Raw genomic sequence first — 27,752 nt, forward strand, 5'->3', positions numbered from 1 at the left:
GAATATGTTACTTCACTTCTCTTTCATCAAGTCTCAAAATATCACCTATTGTTGATCTGATACCGCATTTCTGTCGTTGAACTTCATATGCTCTTTTATGTATACGACTCAAAATCAAAGCGACATTTATCGCTGGCATCACTGGTCTTAATATGTCTCAAATGTCCCTAATGACATCGAAAGTCGCTAATCCAACTAGAAACTACAGCTTTCCCACATGCTTGACAATGGTTACTTATGTTAGGGGAAAGTAGGTCAAGATGGACACAGCAAGAAACATTGACAATTTTTGCTTTAAATAAAACATCTTTTAAGAATAAATTTAGCGCTGCATACTTTTAACATGAACAAATTTCTACATTTAGTTTATGATAATAGGCTGTAGTTTTTTTTATATGTTCTACAAAGATTTTGTGATTAAAAGCAGCATTTACACGTGTCCTGGTATCCAACAAAACAATACTAATTGATTTGCAATCCCTTCCTCATTCGCTTGCACCATCGTGTGATGAGTTTATCCATTCTGACTTTATATTTCACCATTCGAAGTTGGGACACAAAGCGTCCTAAGCTCTATTCCGATACAGTGAATAGAGGCGATCTTCGGAAGCGATTTCCAGTGAGTTTCGTGCAAGCCGCTATTACTGTATTTCTCGATGGAAAATAGCTGTCTGTAGAATTCTTTTAAAAATTAATTGTAGATCAAAAGTGCAAATAAACCCTCCTCCTGCAATCGACCACAGGGAAATGATCATTGGTACGGTTATTTGCGTTCACGCGCCACTGCAATTTTAAGTCGATCTCAGATGATGCGATCGTAAGATCAATTACGAAGTTATAGCACCACTTCTAGGATTCAGTCGCTTGTATTTCCCAGAGTTTGGAGTGGTAAGGTTGTGTTGGGCTGTTATGTTTTCGATAATCGCTCCTTCTTTTGCATCCTTTTAACCAGAGGCTACAATTTTGTTTCCAATTGTTCGAATGCCATGTGGCATGGTTTATTATTTTTTTATTTGTTAATCTGCGTTTATTCATAGACATTTTTATGATACTGTATAATAAAAGATAGCGAGTCCAGTTCCTTTTTACTAGAACTGAAAGAAGCTAGAAGTGGGTTCAGGCCGGATAGACGATTTATGCTTAGCACGATGTCATTTGTTCGAAATCTCTACCCGAGTGAGATTTTTCTCTTGTGCAGCAATCACTGTCGGAAGATATTCAGTCATTATCTGCAGCTCTGTATTACGTTCCTTGGGGCCAACACATTTAATCAAACTGAAATGCAAAGTTTTAAAGGTTTTTTTTCTCATATTGCTTGACCAATTTTTCTCAAATAGCTTAGGCCCCAGTCTCGAATCTAGTCGCTGCTACCTCCAAATCAAATTTTCAGAGTTACCGCCGTACAAAAGGTTTTTTGTAACACCTTTAGATTTAATTTTCGGAGTGAGCCTCCAGGTTTGCAGACAAATTATTATTTTGGGCCATCCTACTACACAGTGGTGTTTAGGAGGAATAAATTGTTTGGCACTTTTACGAGCAGACCAAACAAATATTACAACAATGTTAGTTCCATTTCCTATCATCCTCTGTTCATGAACATCGCAGCGAATGTTAGAAGTTGACCTTGCAGACGATGATCTTTTTTAATTCCGTGTTCTGTATACACACTTAGATTTTTTACAGGATATTTGTTACTGGGTTTTTGAACTGCTGAAAAACTTGGTTAAAATTCAAATGAACGTTATTCGTAAAGATTCGAAAAAATCGAAAATTTTTATTTTTCATTATTTAAAGGAGTCTGTAAATTTTCGTGACACATTTTCTCAACTTTGAATTTTTCACAGATTTTTTAAATTTTACCGAACAGTTCCACAATTCAAAAACTGGATAATTGTATATGCTTTTACATACACAAGCAAGCATTTGCCGTTATTTTTATGTATAACATGGTAGAACGACGCACACACTTTCTTCGATTCTTTCCAGCAGAAAAAGCAAACGAAGTCGACTATGCGAGGAAATAAGAGCTTCTTGTTTCTTTTTAGCCTATCCTTATCCTGAATCGCAACGTTCGTGGTTCGAACCCCAAAGTCCGGTTTTTTTTCGTTATGATTAATTTCACTCACTAATACACTCCACATTTTTCTTTCTCCATTTTCTTGCATTGGACCGTAGCTCGGTATATCGCATCCTCCGTTAATGCGGTCTCCACTAACATCCTCCGATGATGAATCCCACATAATTGCATGCGAATCTTACATCCCCTGGTTGGGTGTAGATATTTTTGTGGCGCACATTTCTGCCGAAGAGACCAAGATGCTATCCCTTTTTGCTTTGAACAAATTATTTACGAAAAATCAATGTGTAATCAGGGGTCACCCTGAGGTACTAAACCAGTTAAATTCGTGAACAGTTTAATTAATTTAACGTGAGAACCACCCTAAGGTGTTGAACATGTAAAGAATAGCTACAATAAGTAATAATAAAAAAAAAACATTTCTGACGACACTGTTTACTTTCAACTACAGGGCAAACAATTTGGTTGCAGATTGTTGAAGTCACCATTTCACTCGATCCATGGCTGCACGTCGCCAGCCTCGTAGTCTATGAAGGCTCCACAAGTCACCTTCCACCTGGTCAATGCACCTGCCCATTGCGCACCTTTGTGTCTTGTTCCAGTCGGTCCATTACCCAAGAAATGCACGTTCATCATAATAAGTTGCTACAACTTGATTGTGACTGAAATAAGTTACATACAAGTAACCGCAATTTTTCAGCGACAAGTGTGCTGCTAGGATATCGAGAACCATTTTCACCGGGCTGTCGTCTGACATTGTTACGATTACAGTGTTCGGTAAATCATTCTCAAATCGCATTCATTGAGCCTCCGGTAGAGAATAAACTCGTGAACGAATCTGGCTAACAAATATCACGCTTGAGATTCTCATGCATTTTCACGCACTCACACTCACTACGCCAAAAAAAAACATTCCTGCTTGAAATAAATAGAAACAGCTCAAACGTCAATTGATAGCATGCTATGCATGTTGTGATCAAGGTTGCAAAGACTCATTTCAGCTAAAATAATGTTTTTCGGAATAATAAAACCAAAAGATGGTATGATGGCATGTTTTACTTGTAACTTACAAGAAGAGGTTACAAAGTATGCGTTGGAAACATAAAACCTGTAAATTTTGCTTTCTATGAGTCACAATCAGCGATTTGCTGATCGCTGAGTGAGTGAGTGAGTTTGTGAAAAATCGCTGACTGTGACTCTCATGAAGTGAAATAAACAGGTTTAATATGTCAAACACATTCTTTGCAACCTCTTCTTGTATCCTACCAATTCAAAATTTGATCATGGTATCTAATTATTTCATAATTTAGAAAAACATTGTTTTAGCTGAAATGAGTCTTTGCAACCTTGGTTGTGATAATAGTTTCCCATCCGCTGATGCAAAACAACAGTAATAACAGTGAATAACTCCAAAATATAAAACAATTAATTTTTGAATCTGAAAACTAATCGGTGATTTTTACGCTGATGAATTTTGCAGTTACGCTTCAGTTACGAAGTTCCCAGTCCACCATAGACGCCCGTTTTTTTGCGGTATGGAAGATGGGTGGTTCTTAGAGCAGCTGGTGCAATTCGCGGTTCATTTGCCTCCATCTGCATTCCAAACAATTTATTCCACGTAAATACAACTTCTGGACTACTGTGCCCTATTCTTAAACAAAAAAAAAAAAAATCAAAATAGCTGAAAATGTTTATATTTTTCAATTTTATCACACGGCAAATATTAAGCAAAGGATTATTATTTGATCATGCTGTGTTCATTTTTTGAAGCTTTTAATTTTGCATACACTTTTGTGGAAGCGTAGGAAAGGAAGCATCTTATCGTGAAGCTGTCATTTCAGCAGGTTGTCGTTTCTACAGAAATTCTTTCTGTTGAATACCAATATTAGCTCTCTTGCTTTGAATATTAGATTAATAAACGAGTTTTAATTGTGATACTGCAATATGAAAGGTGAAAATGAGCATATTATAGTACTTCAGTAAGCTCATCTTGAATCTGGAGGAGCGTAATTTAACCTAAAACATATTTTAAATAAGGTTCAAGTTCGTTGGTGTTTCAAGTCTTAACCGTCTGTCCGTTAGGAGTATAATGGCTGGCGATCGAGATTGTCGCATAATATTGAGATGTGATACATACTGTACATATTGTATAACGAGGTAGGTATAAAGAATACTAAATTGGAGGCATGAGTAAAGATCCAATTGTCCAATTTTTGGCACGGAAGTATTATGAGACATACATGTATCGTCAGTCGCGAAACGGTTAAGCGCAACGTTTAAATTAGTCCGATAAGCCACTATTGATGTCAGCTGACGACGTGCGTACGCTTCTCAGCTATGTGCACAGAATCAAAACTTCACGTAATCGCCATTGGTGAAATACTTTAGATTTCATTGGATATGAAGATATCGCTTTGAAAAATCTAACGAAAGTAATGGGTCAATGATTTTCATAAATAAAAGATACATATTTTAGCATTATCCAATAACGCATTTTCATATGAAAATCAATGGTTTTTACGTGTCATTTTCGTTCCGTGTGTACTGTGGTTGCTGCGGCGGGTGTGGTGCGATGATGGCTAAATTGCGCGATCACCAGTTTTCCCTCTTGAACATCGTCGGCTGTGCAGTTATCGTAACCGCATTTAAGACGAAAAAATTTATTTAACATCAATTCACATATTTTCCGTCTCAAGAGACTGCCCTTAAGTCGAAGGTGAACATCAGAGACATTCACTACAGTTTTCACAGACCGTGCGACGTAAAATTTTATAACTTTTTTTATAACCTTTTTTGTATTTCTTTGGTGATCGCTGCGCTGAACTGACGGTAAGCCGGGAGGAGTAGAACGAAGAACACGGATTTTTGATCAAAGTCTGCTGGTACTGGGATTCGGAAGAGGTGTTGATTGGCAGACAGCAGCGGCAGTAGTAGCGTAGCGGGAGTGCAACGATCAAAAAATTGCTCTCGTGCACGCTTGTGAGTGAGCACGCTGGCGTGGTGAAGAGCGTTTGTGGTGTATTTTGAAAAGTGCTCCCTCCTCATATTTGCGCGAACTCGTTCAACTGAACCAGTTGAGATTCGAACGCCGTACCGATTGGTTGTGAATTTTTGTACGCGAACGTTGAAAGAAGGGCGTGAGAAACGCTCATTCAGTGTGAATTATTCGTTTCCAATTTATTTAGCCTGGTAGTCAGTATAGTGGGACGATGGTGTAGGAAAGTGAATTTATTTTATTCATAGTGAAAAAAATATTTGCGAAAACATATTTAGTAGGCGTAAACCGAAACAAGGCTTTGAGAAGAGGTAACCGACGCCGACAAGGGTCATATCTGTGCAAAGTGTTTAAAGTGATAAACGAGTTGATCCTGAGTGGCAGTTCCCAAGGGTTGAGTGATTCCAAGTGAACGTGACTTTCGAGGATTACTTGCGGCTTTTTTTATTATCAGCGTGCCGCAAAAGATCGAAGGACGACGTGAGTTCAGCGCCAAGTCAAGTCGAAGCAACAGACACACTGAAGGAGGTAAGAGCTTCAATGTTGAGCCAGAGCGTAATGTTGTTTTGTTATCGGAGCGTTTTATGGGTTTTCCTTCTCCTGCGGCGCCTCACTTTGAGCATATGCGCGTGTGTATTGGTCGGTGGCATAAGGCGTCATGCCACACATCCGACAAGCGGCAAAACGGAAAGCTGAGAATTCAATTAAACATACAGTGACCGTGAAATTGGTAATTGATTGTGCATGGATTTACGAGCTGCCCTGTGCATCTTCAATGTATCATTAATCTAATCAACATCATTACTGAGCATCATCATTATTTTAAGACAATCATATTGAAAAAGTTTTATCTAATTTCATGTTAATTCGCTGAGCTTCACCCATTAAAAAATAGCATAAACAGCAAATATTGTTGGACGTTTATTATACCTTTACGCAACTAATTAACAGTTAATTGAGTTTGTTTTATTATATAGATTTTCAGCCAATGCACAGTGGTCCAGGATTGGAATTTAGCAGAAATAGTAGTCCTATAGCTTAATCTGTAATATTTAGACGTTTAGTGTCTTTGGTAAAGTTTTTGTGCTTGAAAAGTCCCTTCTTTTGGTGATTGTAAATGATTGATTTTCAAAAACTAACTTGATAATTTTTGAAAATAAAAAAAAAAATTAGCTCAGTTAATTTCAAGCAACTTTGAAAGAAACATATAGTGCAGAAATGAACTAGGGTGTACTTGAAAAATGTAGTTTTTTTAGCTTTAGATCGTATGTTACAAATTTCTCGTGAAATTAGTCTTCATGTAACTTTTAGAACTTGCTAAATTCTCATTTTTGCCGAATTAATTGATATCTCCTTAAGATCACGCGATATTCACAATTTTCTTTATAAATACACCCTTTTCAAATGTTAATTACTCAGCATGACAAACACATATCAAATTTTATTAAAATTGTTGTGCACTTATAATTAATAAATAGTATTAATTTTCTACTCTCAAACAAACTAAAATAATCACTACATTGTTGTAAACTTACATCAGATGAAAAATATTCTTGCGCAAAAATGTCGGAAATTAATACTAGGTTGAAAATTAGGCCACTTATCCTATAGGCTGATAAAGGAAATAACTAATTTTACATGTGATGAAATCCATTTTTGACTAAAGGATGGGACGAAACAAACATGTCATGTAAAATTCAATGGTCCGAGACTGACAAGTCCGTTACACGACGTAAAGTAAGTTTGATTGAGCTCAATTTTGCTTCTGTTATGACTCAATGTTATGTATTAATTGAGTCTCGTATATGTCAATCTCAGAGCACCTAAATTTACATGATTGTTTCTAGTGTGTTGTATTCAATATTCTAACAATGTGTATTATTTTAAACTTAGCCAGTCTTCTTGATATCCGGAGTGATTTGAGATTTGGGCGTAATTACATTTGTAAACAAATACGTTAATTTCCGATTTCTCTTGAATAAAACCTCAATCTCATAAACAAAATATACCAAATGACAGACGAATCAATCCTCTACCTCATAGTGTTATTAGTTTTTAAGATTGAGCGTTTATTCGCTAGAAATTGGCGATTGACGTGTTTGTTTACAAATGCAATTACTCCCAAATCTCAAATCACTCCGGATATGTTGTCTTCGCTATTATGCATGTAGTGTTAATTTTCCCTTCACTGATGCAAAAACAACAGTAATAACAATGATTACCGCCAAAATATAAAGCAAACTCAACGGTGAAATTATATCCGAATAAACTTACGCATAAAGTTTGAGTTTTTGAGTTTTTCCGAAACTTTTTGTAAGGTTTTCTAAGTTGTTTTATTTTTGTTGTATACTGGAATATATGCACAAAGGGGCAACGGTTGAAATTCGTTAAATGATGTTTAAACGTTTTGGGAAGTATTTAAACATTGGCATTAAATTATGCTATATTTTTTCAAAATCTAATCATTTCCTTAACAGACGTAAACAAAATGATCAGTGGTCAATATTTCTTAGAAAATAAGTTCCTTGTATTCAATGTCAACTAGTTGATAGATAATGGTCACACTATTTTAATGTTTTAGTTTATTTTATAAAAAAATATAAAATGTGAGTATTTTTGTACTTTTTCTTTGTAAAAAAGTTGTTCTGCGTGATTTAATCATAAAATAATTAATCTTCAAGTTGGCATGAACACATTAGTGGTCAGAACTCATCCGGATTCTTCCGCGTTGGCGTTTGTGAGTCTTTTGAAACCCGTATTTTCACATCAGTTTAGGGCAAATCTTCATCAATATTTGTGTTGTTGTGTTTTTTTTTCAATTTGACTCAAAATCAATAACTATTTTTTACATTGTTTCCATTGATCATATCACTCAAAACAGCAGTAAATAATATTGGCCAGGTTTTTGCACAGTTACTATGGTGTGCGCTAGTTCATCTCCGGACAGAACACTGAATGAGAATTCATCTATCATAGCACATAATATGAGTATTTTTATCAAAATTTATATAAGTACGAAGGGTTAGATCTCACCAGGTACATTAATTCAGGTGTGACATTGGTGCATCGATCTACCTAGGGGAAACGCATGTTATGTCGGCCTTAATGCCCTCAATTTGCTTTATGGGCGCAATCGACTAAATTTTCAATAGCGTCCAAAAATATCCATTAGAACCGTCCCAATGACACGTTCATCTAGATAAAATTGATCAATAGCAGATTTTCAGCGATGGGCCCAATCTTAGATCCATAGGCCAACAGTAGAGCCATTTCCCCTATATACAATTTTTATACGATGTTCTCTTTTATTAATAAATCGATGTCTTTGTTTCTGAAGCTCCCGTTATTGATACACATGTCCAACCTGTTTTTCACAGTCTGCATTCGTTTCACATATTGAATGAAAATCTGGTTCATTAACAACACCAAACATCAGTTGATATTTCAAGCTATTTTGATTTATGTCACGGTCCTAGAGGAAATCTCGCTACCTCACTTGTGCCGGTTTACCTTCTCAGCCCGAGTTGGTGTTGTAGTCCGCGATGGGAATGCATAATAAATTTAAATTCTGGTGAAAATTCTCTGATCCATTGATATTTTTAGAAGTAATATTTAATCTCGTTGTTGGGATTCCGCTTAGCTCAGTCAGTAAATTGCACATCTTCAAAGCAAGATCATGCGGGTGGTGGCGGGTTCGATTCCCGGATCGATCGAGGAAATTTTGAGGTTGGAAATTTTTTCGACTTCCCTCGGCATAGATTATGTTTATATTATTATGCGACACAATATACGAAGTATGAATGGTACATGCTTAGAAACAATTATGGAAGTGCTCAAAGAGCAGCATAACATTCCCACTGGGACGTAAATATAAGCCAAGAAGAAGAAGATTTAATCCCATATTTGTCTATAAAGTGGAACAAGCCGTTTAAGCCATAAAACTATCGGTGAAAATTTGCATCATGCTGTGCGTTTTCTAGTCTTATCAAATGCATAAGTGATGAATTTAAAAATCCTAAAATGTGTGTGACTTATCATTGACAAGTGATATAAACTTGAGGGCGGACTGCAAGCACATAGTAGGTACGAAATGCGATAAGAGGTTCACCAGCGGTGAACATTCTTTTTCCTGTGCATTCCCTCTTGGTGGTGGTGGCATGACTATTTGCTCATCGTTTTATAGCTTGTTTATTTTCCAATCTTTTTGCTTCTATTTTATTATGAGAGGATGATGCCGCCAACGGGTGAGTCGAGTGGGCTTAAACAGACCACAACAAGCACCACCGCTGTCTATATGTCACGTATGGCTGGGAATACGATTGGGGAAAGGAGGAAGCGAAATACTAGAAATCCCAAACGAGAAATGATTATTGAGTAAACTGGAAGTGAGCGTCTGTTTTCTATTTTCCTTCATCTACTATAGAGCGAGAGGAAAATACATACATTATAGTCAATGTTGCCGATTATAGTAGATTTTTGCTATGACGTTAGTTGAAAGGAAATAAGATATTTTAGTAGCTGTCTGCTAGGTATTGGGAAGGCACCTGTTGTAGATTACTCATTGGATTTGAAATATTCTCTCTATAACGTTCAGAATAGTGTTCATAGTGACAACAGTCTGACAACTTATTGACTACGTTGCTCAAATACTTGTTAACTCTTCGAGCATCAAACCTAAAACACCCTTTTTACTATTTTTGGAATATCTTCCGTAAGTTTTAACGGATGTTTGATGTTTTCAGCTTGTTCCAAAGCATATTAACTTGCCTTTTACATATATGAGGGCTGTATCGAAAATAAGTTGTAAAAATGTTTTTCTTTACAAATCCATTAAAAAATATTTTATAATTAAAAAAGGTTCTTTAATAATGTATTTCATGTCCTTCTCAAGAAGTTAACTTCACATATACAAATTAAAATCTCTTAGGTACTTTTATGATCTAAGATTTTGATCGCCTTATAAATTTTGGTCGTCTTATAAATTATTGGCAGTGTGACAAAACAGGTTTTAAGCACTTTTTGTACACATCGTACAATATTTTTAAAACTTGTTGCATGACCCTAGTAGCTTTAGCATCCATGGAAAAGGTTGTGAAGAAAACACAACAATTTCCAATTGTTTTGGCCTAATTTGCAGTCAATTCTGTACTTCATTTTTTCTGAAAAATGGATAAAATGAAAAATTTTGATTTTCGCCGAGTGCTACCCAATTAAACTTGTTCGCAACTACAACCTATTGAATGCCGATTGCTTATGCTGAATGGCAATTGTAAATAGTATCTTCAAAAGGATATTAAAAGGTCTAAAACCTTGAAATAGTCAAATATGTACTGTACCGATGCGTTAAAAAAACCCAAAAATGCATTGTTCAAAACGTCATAAGATTAACTAAATCTAACATGATACCAGTCCTTTAAAGGATATGTTTTAGTTTGTTTTACTTTGTTAAGTTTGAAAGAAGGACATGACACACATGATAGATTACCCTTTTTTTTATTAAATCATATCTTTTTTACGGATTTTGTTTACAACTTATCTTCGTTGTAGTCCTAGTTTGATTGATATTCTCAAACAGTGACGGGTTCAATGGGTAATTCAATTTTCGGCTTATACATTTTAGCATGTTAAGATTGATCGGTTTCTCCTTTCATATTTTAAGCTGAATGCTTATAAAAATATCGAATAGAATGTCCCATGGTCCACTTTTTAATATTACTATTGAAAAAGTATTGACCTACGGAAAATTGTGTTAAACTAATATCAATCCTGAATTTATGGTGCTATGACAGGTAGCGTGCTCAACAGGTTATCGAAAAATGGAAGAAGGAACTTTTCCAACGCTTTAGAAACATGGATAAATTATATTTTGAAAATTGTCGACTTGGTGCTCGAGTGTTAGTGTGGTGCTCGAACAGTTAGTTTAGTTAGTTCTATCAATTTACAAGTGTCCATAGTTTTAAATATTCTTAAAGTTTGAATTGTTCATGAGCTTTATTTAAAAAATAAATTATAAATATTGAAGATATACTTTTTGAGATAGGGGAAATGGCTCTAATGTTGGTCTATGGATCTAAGATTAGGCCCATCGCTAAAAATCTGCTATTTATCATTTTTATCTAGATGAACGCGTCATTGGGACGGTACTAATGGCTATTTTTGGTCGCTATTGAAAATTTAGTCGATTGCTGAATTTATGTATGGGCCCAAATTAGGGGCATTTAGGCCGACATTACATCCATTTTCCCTATTCATTTTTTAAAACTTTTTTTGAATTTTTACTCAAAATTACTAAACAAGATTACCTTGTATATCTTTCCCAGAAAGAATTTACTTTTCTAAACATCTTTGTCTCAGACGTCATTTCGATCAGAAGTGCCATTTTCGTGCTATAACTCGATAACTCAAATGATAGAACTATTCCACAAATGGTTTTGATGATACCCTGAACACGTCGTTAAGCAAAATAACCATACAAATTTTATTAGGGAATTCATCAAATCGATTCCATTTAAAAATCTTAATGTCATCGAGTTTGAACAATTGTTGTTTGTAATGGTTTGTTGCCATGTAAAGATGTTGGAAAAAATCATTTCTTTGAGCTCCTGTGACATTATACTCTTGTAAACCAGTCAAACGCCAATTGATAGCATGTTTAAGTAGTTTTCTATCGCATAATAGAAAAATAAATACTAAGAGCAATGAATATTGCAAAAATTTAAAGCAATGCTTTTTTACCACAAAATTTAATCTCATTTATGATTATTGCGCAGTTATATTTTTAATGACAATATTGCGCATTTCTCACAAAACTGGACAAATTAGCGCGTTTTCATTTATGAAAAAGTGTGATAAAAGTACACGTTTACGTCAAATGAACGCTTATGAAGCAAGAAATAAGTGCTCCGAAGACAACAAAACGATTTGATGCAAACGTGCACTTTTAACTCACTTTTTGCATTTTTAGAACAGTCCAGTTTTAGTTGCAACCAACAATACTTGTAGGTGAATCATTTCAAGCATGATATTTTCGCAACACGTCGAGTCTGATCGAGTCTAAAATTCGATTTTAATATGTCATTTAGCCTGGCAATGCTCTATATTAATATATATTTAACATCCATTCAAAAAATTCTTGGTTTGACAAAGACGGTTATTGATGAAAACCCTCAGACAAATCTCACATTCCATGCATTCATATGTGTTTTCAACAAGCAAAAGTGCAAACCGTTCGAATGATAACCCAAAAACGTTACAATGCAAAATGTGATAACATTGTTTACCGAGTATATCTGTCGCCTAGCCAATGTCACCTCTCGCTTGGTGACGTTACTAACAAAAAAACTTCCTGTTGGAACGAATGTAATTCAAAACAACGCGACGTTCATAAGCGGGTTCGCTTTATTCAAGGTTGGAATGTTTCTTCCTACGCGCAGCTCAAGGATGCAACGGAAGCGCTTTTAAAGACTGGTAGGTATTTATTATATGCGTCTGTCTACCTATGGACGATAGATTCATCTAGTCGTCTTTTAAACCGACTGACAAGGCGATTCTCAGCTCGCAAAGTCGTTATTGGATATAAGGGTTGAAGGGGTATGTCGAACGGTTTGCATTTAGCAATATGAGTTTCTTCCCGATGGCGGTAAGGCTAACCGATATGTGTGATACAAAAAAAAAAAAGCGTTGATAGCACAGAACTGCTTTTGATGTACGTCATACTACCATGTAGTGTTGCGAGGGTTGCTTTAGTGTCACTGTGTACAATCTTTGCTATGTTTATCGCAAATATTTGTCATATTGATTTCATGTGTCATCTAGTTTTCATTTATATTTATATAGGGTAGTTTACGTCTTCGTCACTTACGAAAAATGCAAAAATCGAACCAAGAATCGAACGCTCCGCTTTGAGCGTCATGACAAAAAAATCGATGAGATTTTGAAGAAAATGTCTATCATCGTTTTCTCATCCGATGATAGCGACAGAAGTATCTCTGTAAATATCGTGTGAGATCTTTAATTGAAAATGACATTTGCCAGTCATGGCTCCAAATCTATTTTTTTAAAAGATCCAAGTGTTGTCTTGATGTATTTATTTTTTATAAATTTACGGTCATGATTAATGATTTAATAAAGCTTCAATCGTTTTACTTATATTTTTGAATATCCAAAATTTGTATTCATCACAGAATTCAGCGATCTCAGCGAAGGTTGAATAGCGTTATGTGCAAATTGCTGTAACCTAAGAACGTGCTTTTTGTTATTCTGCGTTATTAAGAGGTTGAAAACGTTTTTGAAGTAAGAATTCCTCAGATACCTTTGAATGTTATTTATGAAACATTTCTAGAGCTCACCAGCAATTTATATTCGTAAATACATTCCGTGTAATAACAAATTTGAATGTGCCTCAGTGCTCAATTTGCTTTTACATTCTATTATTGCACACTTTGTATCTAATTATTGCACACCCTCAAAATATGGCTTATGCATTACTTCTTATTCCTCACATTTCAAGTTTATTTCTTATCTCATGCGTGCTCTCAATTAAGTGTTCTAGATCCAGATGCACTTCGAAAGTTATTAAATGAGAGCTTTCGATGTGGCTTGTGTGGCAAGTACAATCATACTCTATGCCCAGGGAAGTCTAGAAAATTTCCAACCCGAAAAATTCCTAGACCGGACCGGGAATCGAACCCAGCCAGCTATAGCATGGTATTGATTTGTAACTGCGCCTTTACCGACTGGCTTAATGCGTCTTAGAATTAAATTTTTCAGCATTAAGAACATTCAGTGATTCTGTTAGATGATTAAACGTAACTTTTTGTGTATATTGTACTTACGACTTATGCTCCTACACAGTTCTAAAAAAGTAATGTAAATTTCTGTTCAATATGATGCACATAAATAGAGTGGCACATATCATATAAGTTTACATTATAAATCGAACCATTTCATGAAAAGCTGTATACAAAAGCCCATCTTTGCAAACATCATTGCTTACAAGTGTATAGTTGCGGTACGTTAGAAGCTTTAGGCCAGGATCCCACTGTTGGGACGGAGGTGCGGCACCTGCAAGCACGTCAAAACATCATGTTGACGTTCGCCCCACGCCACACGACATTATGCCACGGATACAGTTGCATGGAAATCTATGAACATGAGCATTATTTGTTTAATAAATTATGAGCAAATCCATAAACCATACAAGTGTGACCATGGATGTGCTCATAATTTATCATACAAATAATGCTCATGCTAATAGTTGGTCATACAAGTGTAGTGACATGTTATATGACGCCACATCACCGCCACACCAGTGGGCGCCCGGCCTTAGGTTCCTATAGCTGTGTATGGAGTCTTCATACACAACTATAAGTAACTAACGCTTCTAAGGTACCGCAACTAAAGGGTGATACGGTCAAAATTTGGTCAATATCAACTTGACGTATTTCTTTCAATTTTGCATTTAAAAAACCTGAACACCCCTCATTTTGAAGGTGTGTGTGTGTAGAATGTTGCTCCTATTTTGATTTTGGAATTCACTCTTCAGTTGTCAAAATGCCGTCGAAGCAAGAAGAGCAGCGTATCAAAATTTTGCTCGCGCATCGCGAAAATCCGAGCTACTCGCACGCAAAGTTGGCAAAATCGCTAAAAGTTGCCAAATCAACCGTTACAAATGTAATTAAAGTGTTTGGGGAACGTTTGTCGACAGCCAGGAAGTCTGGATCGGGGGAAAATCGAAAACCGGAAGCCGCTGAGACGACAAAGAGAGTTGCCGGTAGTTTCAAGCGAAACCCTAACCTCTCTCTCCGAGATGCCGCAAATAAGCTGGGTGTATCGTCTACAACCGTGCATCGAGCCAAAAAACGAGCCGGACTATCGACTTACAAGAAGGTAGTGACTCCAAATCGCGATGATAAACAAAATACGACGGCCAAAGCGCGATCCCGGAGGCTGTACACGACGATGCTGACGAAGTTTGACTGCGTGGTAATGGACGACGAAACCTACGTCAAAGCCGACTACAAGCAGCTTCCGGGACAGGAGTTTTTTACGGCAAAAGGAAGGGGAAAGGTAGCAGATGTTTTCAAGCACATGAAACTGTCAAAGTTCGCAAAGAAATATCTGGTTTGGCAAGCCATCTGTACCTGTGGCTTGAAAAGCAGCATTTTCATAGCTTCCGGGACTGTCAACCAAGAAATTTACGTGAAAGAGTGTTTGAATAAACGTCTGCTGCCTTTCCTGAAGAAACACGGTTGTTCCGTACTGTTTTGGCCGGATTTGGCATCTTGCCATTACGGTAAAAAGGCCATGGAGTGGTACGCCGCCAACAACGTGCAGGTGGTTCCCAAGGACAAGAACCCTCCCAACACGCCAGAGCTCCGCCCAATTGAGAAATACTGGGCTATTGTCAAGCGGAACCTAAAGAAGACCAAAAAAACTGCTAAGGGCGAGCAGCAGTTCAAGGCAAACTGGCTTTCTGCGGCGAAGAAGGTGGACAAGGTGGCTGTACAAAATCTGATAACAGGGGTCAAGCGTAAGGCCCGGCAATTCGGATTTGGAAAAGCGGAAGCCTAACTGAATATTTTTCCTGAATTTTATACTAATTGAACTTGAAAAAGAAATTTAACTTGATTTTTTAAATAAACGATTTCACCGATTTACACGCGTTTTCCCTTGACCAAATTTTGACCGTATCACCCTTTATAGCAGTGTTTACCCTATCAGTTATTTTATTCAAGGTTGCAAATGCTCATGCCACATAAAACACGGTTTTCGGAATAATTAAAACAAAAGATGTTATGATCACATGTTTTACTTGTAAGACACAAAAAGATATTGCAAAGTATGTGTTTGAAACTTAAAACCTGTACCATTTTGCTTTGTAAGAGTCACAATCAGCGATTATGTGATCGCTGAATGAGCGAGTGAAAATTGATAATCGCTGATTGTGATTATCAGAAAGCGAAATTTACAGGTTTTATGAGTCGAACACATACTTTACAACCTCTTATTGTAACCTACAAGTACTTATCATCATTATAACATCTTGAATGATTTCATATGCTTGTTTTCCATGTATTATGTTACAGTTTGAACAAACTATTTCTAACACACATTCAACGTTCCTTTAAAAGCGAAAGCTCAGAAGGAACATCATCACGGACAGACCTATTGCATATAAAAAACATTCTTCAAACTTCATTCAAACAGATATTTCTGTACTGTACATTCACGCTTAAATAGTTGTTATCTAGAAAAACCACTTTAGATAAGCCAATCCCGGCCAATCACATGGAAACTGAAAACTGCACACGACGGATAAGAGCAGTGGCAGTCCGTCTCTCGTTCTGCAAGAAAGATTGTTCATCGTCACTGCTTTTAGCGTTATACATACCTACATAAGAAGAAATGTATTAGCAGAACGATTATTGTCACGATTCCAGGCATTGGAGAACTCAATTGAATGGCTAGATCGTCTGTGGCTGCTACTTCGTGTGTTGCGGTCTTCAAGAAGGAGTGCAATAAATAACTATCTTGTATGTTTTGATCTGAATATGCATAGAGGGAGATACAACAGATCCCACATACGAAGATTAGTAGTGGCAAATTTCCATTGTAAGACCGTCTTCATATACCATTTTTCACGGGTAACGAACGTGATTCAAGATCATTATCGATCGACAGAAATAACCTAAACGATGGAATGTAATACTGCACTCGACCATGTAACTTTGATTTGAATCGTATTTCCGGTAACACGAGAGAGCAACAATAAATTTATAGATGATTACTAATTTGCTGACTTTGGATACATTTCTTGGAAATTTCGCATGATCGGTTTGTTGAGTTTTTATTTGCCAATCAAGCATCAAGTGTACGTGCAATTGATGTATCTTAAAGGTCAGCTGACCGCCAGCGCAGTTGGACATGGTACGTTTTATCCGTTTAGAGGAGTTTCCAACAGTACACCGCAAGGTAGTCACGATCGTCCTCCGCGGGGGTGATGTTCTCTTTTAACCGGTAGTAAATCCTACAGCCTGACATTCACACTGATGTACATCGTCATGAATTGTTAATCGTTGATCGATGTACTGCTTGAAGGCAAATATGGTTGTTTGAATAGTCAACAAATTGTCTTTAAAAAGTGGAACAATCTCGTGACTAATTAGTAGACAATTCAGAATGATCTCAGCAGGCGCCTTATATCATTTCACCTGAAGAGCTCCACCCTGATGATATGAGATCATTGCACAAGCGGTAATCTCCTTAATAGGCACAATTGTTTGAGCGCGCTTAAACAAACAACCTAGCGCGCCGTGTTTCCCATGATTATCATAGCGATATGGGTAGGTTGTCGGGAATCATTGCCTGTGATAGTATGCATTTTATTTTCTACCAACAATTAGCATAAATTAGACAACAACACAAGCACTTTTAAAATACAATTCGATGCCTACATTTCATTATGGTGAAGCTGACTTCAACTGCCGATTTCTCACACATAAAAGCTCACTCCTGCAAAATAACCATACATGCTTGTAGAGAAAACATTCCTCTACTTGAATGGTATTGTTATTTTGCATATGTGAGCTTTTATTCGCGAGAAATCGGAGACTGAAGCCATTGTTTACAAAAGTAGTTTCGCCCTTTTGATATGTTGTCCTCCTCTGCGATGAACTTGGCACTATATCCAGCCGTCTCCCCAGTCGATGTATATTTACAATCGCTAGGGGATCATTAATATGAACTGATTTTAGAAGCATGTGTCAAAGTTTTACTACCTTCCCAGTTGGAAATAAGCATGACATCGGCAAAGTTTACACATGGAAAGCTTAAAGATTGTATGCATAGATAAAAGTGGCACGAGTTTGGTTTTATTTCTAGTGTGTGCAATGTAGTAGAGAGTTGTTGAGGATCAACATGTTGCCTAGAGGCACACGTCATTCCCTGTCGACGGTTTATTAGACTATAATTTATCTGCAATCGATCCGTATTTGAAACAATGGGTAATCGAGTTAGATGGGAATTATCTAATAATATTAGCTGTGCATGGGATCGGTCTCTTACGGCGGCAAACATCGATCTATCTCCTGCACCTTCTGCTGATGAAAAGCCGTTCTTACAATCAGCATGAAAACATCGAGTTTTAAAATCGAATCATACCGTTAGAGATGTCTATGGACTTACTATGGATACGTAAGTTGTTGCAAGCGTCATACGGTTTATTCCCTGCCATCAGTTGATTCAAGCATTCCTTCTAGAATGCCTTGAATTAATTCCACGAAAGCAGAACATGAAAAAACAATCAAATATGCCAACGGTGCACGGCTGACAGCGGTAGCAGTCAGTAGCCCTGTTTGAACGTCAATTAATCGTATGTACACTGTCAATCTGTCCTGATATTATGAACATCGGTTTTCTCACGTTCGCCAACAGCGGCCTAATCACTAAATCTGCAAGATTTTTGCATGATGATTTTGTTCGTTGTTTTCAATCTCGTTGTGTTGATTCGAGTGTCAATATTTGTTTGTTTGTGTTCCTTGGTTTTTTTCAGTGCCAATCAGCAGTGTTGGGAAAACTCATGAGTATAATCACTCTCACTTACTTACAACAATAGATGACAACGCTACGTTTTTGGTCAAACACAAAGTTTGAAAAATATTTTCATAATATTTTTGATTGCAGTATTATTAAATTTTTAATATAATTAAAATTCTCAAAATAGTAAAAATACAATAACACATGTAGTTACATACGTTACTGGTCGCAGTGGCTTAAGTCTCCTACAAATGAAGAAACATAGCAGAAAACTTTTGGTAATCACACAAAAACACGAGACTAAGAAAATGCCTTTGTTAGCAAACTACTGACACAATAAAAGGTTCAATACTTATAAGAGAAAGGGCTGAAAATAAAACTGGATCATTATTTGGCGATATTAAAGCAATCCCCCGAAGAACGCGGTCGGTGGTGAAATCCTCCCATCGCAATTTCTCGGCTGACAACCAACTATTTTTTTATGTGATTAGCGTAGTAAACTACAAAATTGTTGGTTACAAAAACTCAGCTCAGTTGGTTTGAGCATAGCTGAGAAATAGCAGTGGCGCAGCCAAGATTTCTGTCTCGGAAGGGATTAGGGAAAACACCGTGATTTTTTTTTGTGTCATCTTGGGATTAAATCTCCGCTAATTCCACCATTAGTACGTTTCCAATTTCAGGAAGGTTGGCTCGATTTTCTGAGAAAGAGCTAATAAAAAGCATACATTTTCACTAAAAATTGCCTATCCCAACCAGGAAACCATTCCAGGGAAATCTACTCTGTGTTGAACTACTTAAGGGACATTAGCAGAGGAAGTTGTTGTAATCTTTTTGTAGAGATTAGAAATAACTTCCAGAGAGGTCGAAATTTTTTTTGAGAAGACGTGGAAGCTTACCGACTTTGTCGAGATATAAACATTCAGGAAAAGTTGGAAGAAATTTCCGGGGCAAGATGGAAGAAATTTTCAGAGAAAGTTTAGAGAAACTTACAAAGGAAGTTGGCAAACACTTCCGGGGCAAGTCGGTAGAACTTCTGGGGGAGCTCATAAGTAGCTTCCGGGAATAGTGAGAATCATCAGATGTTATACAGAAGAAACTTTCAGAGTACGCCGTAGAAACTACAGGTTAAAGCCATATTCACTTCAGAAAAAAATCCAGCATGAGCCTCCAGGAGATTCTTCTAGAGCAAGTCAGAGGAAGTCGTAAAGAAACATTCTGATAAACTGAACCAATCTATCAATTTTCGTAAAATGATCATCTCCTTAACTTTAATTAATTGACTGTATTCGACATCACTTCGCGTTCTCCGTTGTAGTTTTCGTGTCCCGTCCTCATGTTGAGAGTTTGAATGTTCGGGAGAGTAGTCCACTTCCAGATCGGGGTGACGTCTAGTGGCAAGTGACGAGACTGCCGATGATGATAAATTCTCTTTTGTAGAGGTTTTTAGGTATGGGTAAACTCTCACCGACTCTCTGAGTGACTATCGTGTTTGTGGTTTCATGGAGATAATAGGGTTTTCCCGTTTTGGACGTTTAGTTGAAAGCCGGCTTGCCTGATCCGTAAATCCTTTCTAGGAAATTTAATGGACTCGCCCTTAGGAGAGTCTCAACCGGGCAAATTTACATTGGGCGTGTGGTCTCCCTTGTGGAGTGGCGCTTAAGCCACACGTTTTTAGAGACGGATCGCCCGGGCTGGCTACAAATTGGAAAAAAATTCTGGCGAAGTCGGTTAACACTTCCTGGAGGAGTAGGATGAAACTTCTTGAATAAATTGAAAAATAAAGTGAAGTCTGAATAAAACTTCTGGGTAGAATCCAAAAACGTCATCAGGGGTAAATAAAAATATTTAAATTAATTTGTTTAATTTATTTAATACTTCATCAATATTTAATAAAAGTTCATAATCGAGTATTTTTCCTTTATTTAGCGTCGGTCTCTGTTCCGCAATCTAGTGCCAATCACCGACGGATATCGATTGCCATCCATTGACAGCAATCGAATGTGCAGGAAGGCAGCTTCCACACCTGCGTAGGATATCGCACCCATTCAAAACACATACACATGGGCCGGGACCAACGGCTTTACTTCCCCTTCCGAAGGAAGACGTGACCAGAGATTTTTATGCCTCAGAAAAATCCCACCGACCTCGAATCGAGTATTTTGTAACAAACTATTGGAGTTCTAGAAGAAACAATCTTATAATCTCATAGCTCCTTGATAAAGTTCTAGTGGTAGGAAACGTCATTTTATACTGCTCGAATGATATGATCCATTGATTTACACTCTGAATTCCATAAAGTATAAATGTTCACTCACATTTGATATAAAAGCACAATTTTATATTTGTCTCAAGGCTTGATGGATAAATCCTGATCAATTTATGAGTTTCAATTTATATCTACAACAGTAATATTTGGGACTCATATTTCCATTATCTCATATTGATCATTCTATGGAATTCATATGAAACGTGAGCTTTAGCATAGACCATAGACATATTTTTATAAATTATTGTTCTCAGCTCTTTTTGTTACTTGGCTTAGAAAACTCAATCCGGGTAGAGGGTATTAGTAAAATCAGAGCAAAATAATATCAAATTAAATATCTTACAGTGATTATTTGTAAGTTGTGCGATATAACAAGTGAAAAGCTTATTCTGCTATCAAAACAAAATTTGCTATTGTTATGATATTTTGATTTATTTATTTATTTATTCGTCAATCAATCAAATCGTCGACTACATATTAACATGTGGACTTATATTCTATGACTTCGCAGGGTTATCATGAACTCAAGGGCTTATTTTGATCTGAAAGCAGAATAAGCTATTAATATGTCATTAAATTGATTAATTCAAACAACATACCAATAGCTTGACGAGATATAATAGCAAATTTTGAAATTAATTTGCTATGATTTTTGCTATTCTTTAGATATGGCAACATCTGACTGAGTCCCATAGATGTTTAAATAATATTTATATATTTTGCTTCTTACTTACTTCATACAAACTGATAGCAAGTTTTGATATTCTGTTTCCTTAATTTTAATAGTAATACTTTCTATTGATTTGATATTCTCGTCTACTCGGGGTCTACTACACACGGGAGCAATGAGTTCCCTATCGGGCTACGAAGGTAAATTTAAGAAATTTGTGTACAAAAATGGTGTAAGTATTCTGGATTTTCATCGAGAATATTTAGTCAGAGAATATCGAGTAAGGGTGAGCCATTTACAAACAGCAAAAGAGTGATTGTCTGAAACAAAGCAAAATTTTATATTTTATTTGGCACTCCCATGGAATAGAGATGATTTCAATTTTTTGAGAACATTGCTGAAATCTGTATGTGAAGAAATTCTGAATATGAATTATCAAACATGGATTATATGGATAAATCATCTGAATTAATTAACCTTTTGGAGGTTATTGTAAACGGCTATTATGCCACCCAAGACAAGTTACCAAAACCAGCAGCACTTGGTAAGTATACTGCGGATTGAAAAATCAAAATAGCTAATATGCAATATGAATGAAACTATGTCTAATATCCACATTTTGGGGGCACATTTTTCGAAATTTTAGTCCAAACGGCATGTTCTCATTTAAACCCCTGACAGAATTTTGTTTTTGTAATGGTTCTAGAGGTTTGCCCACGCCACGGAAAGAGCATGGGTTATATCAGTTTTGGTACCAGTAAATAAAGGAACCAAAAATTTGCAAAGTTAACTCAAGAAAGAAACCGTACAATAATTGAATGCATTTTCTTCATCTTCTTCCCTTTTCCTGGCATCGCCACTCTTACACGAGCTTTTACCAGCTCTAAACACAATGTTCTCATAGAACATAATGCCTATCAATGCATAACCATGCAACCACATATTTTTATATTTTTATTACCCAAATCCGACATATTCTGCCGTGCGGTATCATTTACAGGAAATTCCACTTTTACTCATCCATAGGTGACAAAAACTAATGTTAGCTGACCATAATTACTAACTTAACATCTCCTGGCACAGAATATCAGGCGTTTTGCATGCCTTTCGTGACTTGTAAGTGAAAAGAATATTCAAGGTAATAACAGCCCGATAGCACCCCGTCTAGTCATGAATGTTTACTGTTAAAGCGATATTAATTGAATGGGCCTTTAATTACCCAACCTCGCAAATTATACAAATGCCAGTGCACCAGTGGTTTATTATTATTATTATTATTATTCATTATTCATACTTGTTGATTGGATAGAACAACCAATAGACACGACAGCGACGGTGGATTGAGAATCGTAGGCTTTGCTGTTATAAAAATAAAGAAATGATTATTTATAGAATCTATTCACTTAAAAGCTTCTCTATCGAACATGCAAATTATTGCGAATAACTGAATGCATCAGCGTGGATCAGTTACAAGTTAAAGAAATAACGATATACCAAACATTTTTCTTTTCAATGTAAAGTGAAAGCAATAATCTATACCAGATAATCATACCATCCTATCAGACTGACTTGTTTAGTTTGAAAGATGGATGTATTTTAAAATCTGTGTCGAAATACATCACAAAACATCGAAAATGGCGCAGCAGGTAGCTGCAGGCGTCGCTGTAAGCAGAGTGTAATTATAAACTTCAACGCCTACTATCCAATTGAGCGAAAGAAACGCAAAACTCGAAAGTGGTACCCTTGCCCACTTGAACGGTATAGCAGCCAGTAAAACTTTTCGTCATAGAAAAAAAAAAGTTGTACCACCTAAACATGGACCTTGTATGACTTGAACAAAACTTATACCATCATATTTATACACATATTTGCTGCATCAACATCAACTAGTCAGCTGGTCAAAAGTGGACCCACTTGAATACGTATTGCCTCCCGAGTTCTAATTTGGGCCAACCTTGGGGCAGAAAATGTGTCTGTTGGGAAACGCTTGAAAATATTTCACAAGTAGTATGTAGAACTCTTCTGACGGAATACTTTAATCTAAGTTGTATTATTCAAATTCAACAAATATTGTAAGTATCGTAAATATCGTAAGCCAAAAAGAGTCAGCTTCTTCTTGGGATTGAGAAGACTACACACTTAGCAATGATTACCGACTTCGGTAATTATTTCGACTTCGGTAAAACTTTGACCCACATTTCAAAAACTGTTTACTTATTTTAATTTTAAAAGCACTGATGAAGAATTACTAGAATTTTTATCAGTTAAGCTGTTGTAGGTAAAAATTACCGTGCCATTAAAGTTATGATTTATGTAGTCGTAAATGTATTTCGATTACTGCATAATAGAGCTTGCGTACACGGATAGAAATCCCCTTATACATTTTGGCAAATTTCTAGTGCTGATTATTCATAAAATGTATAAGTCAACTAATAAGCAGATGCCTTGTAAAAAAAGTTAATGAAGATCATGTATCAAATGAAATGTATAAATGTATGTCACACATACCGTTTATGCATTCTTATAGGACCTATGTGGTTTGTCTGGCTGGAATGTATAAGGCTGATGTTTTGGCAAAAATGTATAAAGAAAACACATGAATAAAATAATTAATTTTCGTTTCGTGTACGGTGCAGCTATTGCATATCTTCTGTATAACACTGTTAGATAATCTAGATATATTGGTTAGTTGAATATTTTTATGAAGAAAATTACGCTTACAATATCTTGAATTGTCAACTGATTTGTCCTGATTTGTCGTTTTAGCATTGTTGTTACAGCTGAAAACTGGAAAAACCCACTAGCGAAAATGGATCTTACTCTCTTTCTAAACGTTATACATATACAAAGTAGTGCGCTTTAATCGTACAATGATGCGCTATAATGCTCACTACTTTCGACAATATGTATAACGTATAGAACCTGAGAAAATCGATTTCGCTAGTGGGTTTTTCCAGTTTTCAGCTGTAACGACAATAAAGTAAGAAATATCTTCCGCTCTGAAACTTCATGCAGCTTCACTATTTTCATGGTAATGTTTGCTCAGTATGTTTGGCACTTTTGGACGACATCGATGTGTATCGATTTTTTAGTGGTTTTTGTTTGCTCTTTAATTTTGACCCACCAGCCAGATAAAGGCTTTTGCGGTTTTTGCTTATGTAAATTCTGCGGTGTGTCTGTGTGGTGTATGAGATCACTCGTCAGGGAACCTGTTTGATTGAGCCCCATTTATCATTATTTTTCTACTGCTTGAAAACATGTGAACCGTACCCTTTTGACGGTATTGATGTTTTGACAATCTATGGCAATCTTACAAAATCCATGATGCAAGCAATCATTTGCCTAATGATGTTTTTGATAGCACACATTAATCATATTGATGCACCATTCAAATTCAATGCTGTAAATCTGATTGATTTTGGAAATGTTTGGTCTAAAACCTCATCATCAATCTAATGGTTTTATTCGTGCTGTATTTCTACGCCGTTTTACAAAGGTGTCAGGATCTACCCTTTTTTGTTTTCAACTGGATTATGCTCGGATTTTACTTAGTTTGTGGTATGTATTACGCTCAAACATAAACTTAATTTGAATTGAAATGTGCTGCTAATTTTCAAATTCATTGGAAAAAAGAAAAATGTCAGGAATGGAAAAAGTAATGATCAACTCTAGATGAATTCTTCAAAAAGTCCTATCTCCTTTGATCGGCTTTCTTTTGATAACCACGGTTACACAAACAGATTTCGTGCTTTTTTTGCTACACAGTTTAGTGAAGGAGGTACTCTTCTAGCGTCCAGACCGTATAACGCAACACCCTCTGTGATACTCCCCTATATCATTTGTTACATGTGACTGCATCAATTTCTATTCATTTCTGCTGCCGTTTGATGGTTTCGTGCGGCTTTGGCCGCGGTCTTGCCGTATATTGTTGGTGACGAACTTGGGAAGCCGGTCGACGAGTTCGAGGATCCTAGACTTCGGGTCACCCCAAAACGATGGAACTAAATTCGTTTGAGGAATTAGTTTGATCTGCTTCTTCTTTTTTTTTTTTTTTTTTTGTAATTACTTTATTTGTACAGGCTCAATCGAATAAACTTTACAGAGCCGAGTTATCCTTTGCGTTATACATTGTTACTGTCTTATATTTAAAGTTAAAGGAACTGGACCGAGTACTCGCGGTCGTCTCGAGGTTAGTGGAGATTTACAATTTTTTGGATGGGAAAAGGGAAGAAGGAGGTTTTAAATGTGGTTTACGATATAACTATTTAATTAATCCTAAAGCATGAAATTATTTCTATTCATCTTGAAAACAAACATTGAAAAAAAAACCCCCCAGACGTACAAAACACAAACTAAACACAAGGTTAATCAAACTTACAATCTAAGGTTAATATCCTTAAAGTAAACATATATGAGTTTCATAAACTCCAGATCGCGTCTAGCCAAAATATCCCGAACTGGAACATTAGGTTGTCTACCTCGAGCCCGAAGGGAATCATAAAAATGTGATCTGACTCCACGATACTCCACACAAGACCAAAGGATGTGATCAGCGTCCTGGTAACCTTGTCCACATTCACAGAGATTGCTGTCTCCCAACCCCACACGGAACAAGTGAGCGTTTAGACAATAGTGATTGGACATGAGACGAGACATCACGCGTATGAAGTCTCGACTCAAGTCCAACCCTTTGAACCATGCAAACTTCGACACCTTAGGGATAATTGAATGTAGCCATCGTCCCAAGCTCCCTTCACTCCATTGATGTTGCCAGCTAACGAGCGACTGCTGACGATAAATAGAGAAAAATTCACTATAGGCGATCTGTCGATCATAAATGTCGCCTTCCATAGCGCCCACCTTCGCAAGTGAATCCGCCTTCTCATTGCCCAAAATTGAGCAATGCGAAGGGACCCACGCGAAGGTGATGATGAAAGAGCGCACGGATAAAGTACTAAGCAGTTCTCGTATTTTCAAGAGAAAATACGAGAAGTGCTTTACCGGCCTAATGGAACGGATAGCCTCGACAGAACTGAGACTATCCGTAAAAATAAAGTAGTGGTGTGGAAGAAGTGAAGCAATAGTTTCCAAAGTGTAGTGAATTGCTGCCAGTTCAGCCACATACACAGAACAAGGAGCTTCAAGTTTTCGAGAGGCGCTATGAAATTCATTAAATACACCAAAACCAGCGGACTCCTCTATTAGAGATCCATCTGTGAAAAACGTTCTTGCAGAATCAACATGGCCAAACTTTGCAGCGTATAATGACGGAGCAATCATAGTACGATGATGCTCTGGAATTCCGCGGATTTCCTGCGTCATAGATAAATCAAAATTCACTGAATTGCCGAAATCGGAGAAGACTACACGATTGGGAATATTTCTTGAAGGGCTGACATCCTGTGTTAAATATAGGTAGTACAAAGTCATAAAACATGTTTGAGGATTTAGCTCCAGAAGCTTCTCAAAATTTGCAATCACCAGTGGGTTCATTATTTCGCAACGGGTGAGGAGCCTCAGAGATAACTCTGAAAAACGGACGGATAGTGGCAACATGCCCGCCAGCACTTCGAGACTCATAGTATGAGTCGAGTGCATGCATCCTAACGCGATACGAAGACAACGATACTGGATCCGTTCCAGCTTGATGATGTGCGTTTTAGCTGCCGACTGGAAGCAAAAACTACCGTACTCTAAAACCGATAAAATCGTTGTCCGGTACAACGTCAGAAGATCTTGTGGATGGGCTCCCCACCACGTTCCGGTAATTGATCGAAGGAAATTGATCCTTAGTTGGCATTTTCTTCTCAGATACTCAATGTGGGATCTCCAGGTGCATTTGGAATCGAACCAGACCCCGAGATATTTAAAAGACATGGAATGAGTGATCGGCTTACCCAAAAGTTGAAGCTTCGGTTGTGCTGGGCTATGCTTCCTAGAAAAAACGACCAACTCAGTTTTCTCCGTGGAGAATTCGATACCTAGCTGAATAGCCCAAGTAGACAAATTGTCCAAGGTATCCTGTAAGGGTCCTTGCAGGTCAACCTCTTTTGGCCCTGTGATAGACACTACGCCATCATCTGCAAGTTGTCTCAACGTGCAATTGTCACTAAGACAGGCATCAATTTCTCTAACGTAGAAATTGTACAAAAGGGGGCTTAAACATGAGCCTTGGGGGAGACCCATGTAGCTAAATCGAAAAGCTGTA

At 36.9% G+C, this 27,752-nt stretch overlaps 2 protein-coding genes across 2 annotated transcripts in view; one reads left to right on the top strand and one right to left on the bottom strand.

Moving 5' to 3' along the window:
• Syn (synapsin) overlaps nt 1–27,752 on the bottom strand; it is a 104,517-nt gene that overhangs the window by 23,720 nt on the left and 53,045 nt on the right. The gene's annotated exons all lie outside the window — the stretch shown is intronic.
• Nucleotides 5,154–27,752, top strand: part of Timp (Tissue inhibitor of metalloproteases) — a 42,185-nt gene continuing 19,586 nt past the window's right edge. The window contains exon 1 of the mRNA XM_065224892.1: nt 5,154–5,600. The gene's annotated coding sequence lies outside the window, so the exon portion shown is untranslated. The remainder of the gene's footprint in view (nt 5,601–27,752) is intronic.

Source organism: Ochlerotatus camptorhynchus, unplaced genomic scaffold, assembly GCF_037179485.1.
Source record: "Ochlerotatus camptorhynchus isolate MF236.1 unplaced genomic scaffold, CSIRO-AGI_Acam_v1.1 ptg000216l, whole genome shotgun sequence".
NCBI lineage: Eukaryota > Metazoa > Arthropoda > Insecta > Diptera > Culicidae > Ochlerotatus > Ochlerotatus camptorhynchus.